The following is a 4,722-nucleotide window of genomic DNA, read 5'->3' on the forward strand; positions in this document are numbered from 1 at the left end:
ACTGTGGTATCATCTCTTGCTTGAATGCTCTGTGATGGGCTACCTTAAGAAACAACATAATGCTTCATTATTTTCTTTTTTTCCTTCTCTTTTTCCTCTTCCTCTTTTTCCTCTTCCTCCTCCTCTTTTATCATATGGACAACTGAAGTTAAATTATAGTAAGTCTATTTCCCTATTAATTGTTAATAAAAATGTTAGAAAATGTATGTGATAGAAATTCTTTATTAGTCTTTCTTTTATTAACATTCTGACTATTATATTCTGAGAGAAAAAGTCCCTCATTCCTTATCACCAACAATGATGTGTCTCTTACAATTTGCCGCTCATTGTGTTTTTGTTAATATCCAGACTCTTATTGTGCCCTTTGAGCCTTCTCATCACTCTTTCTTTATCGTAAGCACTCTTCCCTTTGCCCACTGCTGTCCAGATCACTAACCTCCTTGATATTCCTCAGACAGGGCCCGCTGTCCGCCAGGTTGGGGTTTTCACTCATGACATTTCCCTGAGCCTTCCCTCAGTGTCTGATTTCTTTCCTTACTTTGGATGTCACTTTAAATATCAGAGAGTCCACACCCTTACCCCTTCTCTAATCCTGACATTGAAACATGTTCCCATAGTTTATGCTAGTCATATATTAATATTCTGTTAATTATTGTCTGTCTTCCTCACTGTATTTAAATGGTAGGGACTACATAATCTTTATTCATTATTATATACCCATGTCCTATGTGTATCTGAAATTCAAGAAACATGTACTAATTATAAATTGCTAAAATCAAAAAATAAGAAAATAATAACTATTTGACATACTATCGAGTAAACTTTTATATATAGCAAGTACTTAATTATCAGTGGAAAGCTTACTACATTTATTTTGAAAATAATTAAAATAGAATTGGAGTCTCTTTTCCACCCTCCGAGTCCTTAGCCATTAACACATGCAACAGAAGTGTAAAAGAATAGAAACCAAGATGGTGGCATAGGTAAACACCGGAAATTGCTGCTTCGCACAACCACTTCAAAAATACAACTAAAAGACAAAACGGACATCTTCCAGAACCACAGGAAGGCTAGCTGAGTGGTAATTCTACAACCAGAAGGAAAGAGAAAAGCACACTGAGACTCAGAGGAGGAGTGGAAGTAAAGTGCAGCGGTACGGAGACGCATGCGGAAAGTGGTGGCAACTGAGGACACGGTTGTCTTTTTCAATTGGGAGGGAGACACAAGCTCCTGACTGCTTGAACTCCAGTTCTGGGCGAGTCTCAGGGGATCCAGACTCATTCGGGGAGAAACTGGACTGTCTGTCATCGGGCGGAACTTGAGGGCGGCTTTCTCTCAGAGGTGCTTGCAGCGATTACTGTGGGACACTGAGACCCGGGGCCATAGCTGTTTGCTCTGACTTGTTGATATCCTGAGATCCCCGTACCACCCAAGCTGTGCGCAGAGGCTTTGGCATATGAATGGCCTGGCCCTTTGCAATCTAAAAGTACCTAACATACTTCAGCTGGGTCAGAGAGACCCAGAACATCCAAAAGAAGGCCCAAGACCCCACAGTAGCTTGCATTGCTTCACAGCTGGGCCTCATCTGGGCACCTCCAAACCCCAAACAAAGAAGAAGAATCTGCAGCTCTCTTTGTAGCTCCTGCTGGCTAGCCTCAGGCAGAGGCTAAATTAGCACCTCCTTAGAGATCCAAGAGCCAGTGTACCCAGTGGTCAGAGTGGGACCATCCAGATTACAACTCCTCAGATCTATAAGGGACACACTCAGGGGGCAGACTCACTGAGCATCAAAGCCCCACTGAAGCAAGTCTTGCCCTATAAGGGTGTCTCCAGCACAGAAGTTCTCCCACTGCAGATACAGCTGATTCTCACAGCCAATTGGCCTGGAGGTCAGTTCCTCCTAGTGATATCAACAACAATCAAGGCTTAACTACAACAAGACTGTGCACAAAGCCCACAAAGGGGTGCACCAAGAGTGTCCACCTCAGGTAATTGGGGAGGCTGAGCCACTGGGCCCTATAGGACACTTAGCACAGAAAGCCACTCTATCAACATAGGGAAGCAGCCAAAATGCAGAGACAAAGAACCCGGTCACAAGTTACAGAAATGGAGGAAAGCAAACTACTGGATATAGAGTTCAAAACCATGTCATAAGGTTTTTCAAAAATTTTCTAGAAATGGCCCAATAAATTTAGTGAGATCCTCGATAAATCTAGTGAGACCCTCGAGGATATGAAAAGGACAAACGAGAAATTAAGCATACACTGACTGAAATAAAGAATATTATACAGAGATCCAACAGCAGACTAGAGGATCGCAAGAATCAAGTCAAAGATTTGAAATACAAAGAAGCAAAAAACATCCGTCCGGAAAAACAAACAAACAAAAAAGTATCCAAAATACGAAGATAGTGTAAGGAGCCTCTGGGACAACTTCAATTGAACCAACATTCGAATTATGGGGGTGCCAGAAGAAGAGCGGAAGCAAGATATTGAAAACCTATTTGAAGAAATAATGACAGAAAACTTCCCTACCTGGTGAAAAAAAATAGACTTACAAGTCCAGGAAGCACAGAGAACCCCAAACAAAAGGAATCCAAAGAGGACCAAATCCAAGACACATCATAATTAAAATGCCAAGGGCTAAAGGCAGAGAGAGAACCTTCAAAGCAGCAAGAGAAAAACAGTCAGTTACCTACAAGGGAGTACCCATACGACTGTCAGCTGATTTCTCAATAGAAACTATGCAGGCCAGAAGGGAGTGGCAAGAAATATTCAAAGTGATGAATACCAAGAACCTACAACCAAGATTACTTTACCCAGCAAAGCTATCATTCAGAATTGAAGGTCAGATAAAGAGCTTCACAGATAAGGAAAAGCTAAAGGAGTTCATCACCACCAAACCAGTATTAATATGAAATGCTGAAAGGTATCCTTTAAGAAGAGGAAGAAGAAGAAAAAGGTAAACATACAATTATGAACAACAAATACGCATCTATCAACAAGTGAATCTAAGAATCAAGTGAATAAATAATCTGATGAACAGAATAAACTGGTGAATATAATAGAATCAGGGGCATAGAAAGGGAGTGGACTGACAATTCTCGAGGGGAAAGGGGTGTGGAGGGTATGGGAAAAGACTGGAAAAAAATTGTATATCTATGGATGAGGACAGTGTGAGGGGGGTAAGGGCAGAGGGTGTGGTGGGAACCGGGTGGGGGGGAGCTAACGGGGGAAAAAAGAGGAACAACTGTAATAATCTGAATAATAAAGATTTAATTTTAAAAAAAAGAAGTGTAAAGGAAGAGTTATGGCACTTTGCATTTGTGGAAATGGTTTATCTGGAGAGCTGATTAACTTAATGCAATACAGTGGACTTTTGCTCATTATCTTTACCAAGGACTGAATGGAGTCATTATTTAAACTTTATCAGAATGGATTGATGTTAAAGATGTTACTGAACGTGGGTGGATCTTTCCCTAGGCAGAGGGCACCATGGTGGGTGGTGATGCCACCGCAGTGGTGGGCGAGCTGGTTTTTGGGGTACCGCAGGCCACTGACTTCCCGAGCAGTTCCTCTCCTACTCGGAGAGCGGGAAGCAATGGAAGGCCCATATGCAATTTGTCCTGCACCACCTGCCCGACTACCGCGACCCGCCTGAGGGCCCCAGCCATCTGGACCAGCTGCTGTCCCTCTCCAGGGTCTGGGCCAACCACCTCTTCCTGGGTTGCAGTTATAACAAAGACCTTTTAGATAAGGTGGTGGAAATGGCTGATGGGGTTGAAGGGGAAGACCTGCCACAGTTTACTACCAGAAGTGAGTTAATGAGAAAGCATCCAAGCTAAGCTGGAAGATCCATCACATTTTCATTATCAGCTACAGGCTAGAAAGGGGGAATGTGACTTTGACCACAGAAGCTCTCTTACGACTCCTGGTATTACTAACTTGTAGGAAAGAGGCAGTTGGAATGAAAGTGGCATTTTAAAAGGTCTCATTGTTCCAGTAGCTATCATTGTAAAAGTATGCATGGATATTTATGTATTTATAAGTCATGCTTTTTTATTTTTTTTTATTTTATTTTTTTAAAATTTATTTTATTGAGTTTTTACAGAAAGGAAAGGAGAGAGATAGAGAGTCAGAAACATCGATGAGAGAGAAACATCGATCAGCTGCCTCCTGCACACCTCCTACTGGGGATGTGCCCACAACCAAGGTACATGCCCTTGACCGGAATCGAACCTGCGACCCTTCAGTCCGCAGGCCGACGCTCTATCCACTGAGCCAAAACGGTTTCGGCAAGTCATGCTTTTTTATTTTGTTTTTGAATATCAATCTTTTTGTTAAAATGCATATTTTTTAATGTTAATGCAATAATGGCAGGTAATGGATTTTACACTTTGGATTTCTCAACAATGTACCCTTAAGAGTGAAAAAAAAAAGTCATTGAAATAGAAAAGCTATTGAGTAAATTATTTTTCTTTTCTTTTCAAGATATTTTTAAAAGCACTGGTAGCTATGTAAGTAACAACTGTTTTAAAAGTAAGAAAAAAGCAGTATTGCCACCCCAAAGATTTTTGGTATTTACATTATTAAGAAAATTAAAGGGATCTAGTAGAGTAAAACTTTTATCTCCCTTTCTCCCATAAGAGCATCTCAATTTCTGTGTTGCACTTGGACATAGGTTTCTATCATTTAGTCTCATTGGATATTGAGCGATGATAGA

General features: G+C 41.1%; 1 pseudogene across 1 annotated transcript; it reads left to right on the forward strand.

Moving 5' to 3' along the window:
* Positions 1-3,494: 3,494 nt before the first annotated feature.
* LOC308518417 (CDKN2AIP N-terminal-like protein) lies at positions 3,495-4,125 on the forward strand (annotated as a pseudogene). Its single transcript has one exon. The product of its transcript is annotated as a CDKN2AIP N-terminal-like protein (transcript).
* The last annotated feature ends 597 nt before the right edge of the window (positions 4,126-4,722 follow it).

The sequence above is a fragment of the Myotis nattereri genome, assembly GCF_964212035.1.
Source record: "Myotis nattereri genome assembly, chromosome: 4".
NCBI classification, from domain to species: Eukaryota; Metazoa; Chordata; class Mammalia; order Chiroptera; family Vespertilionidae; genus Myotis; species Myotis nattereri.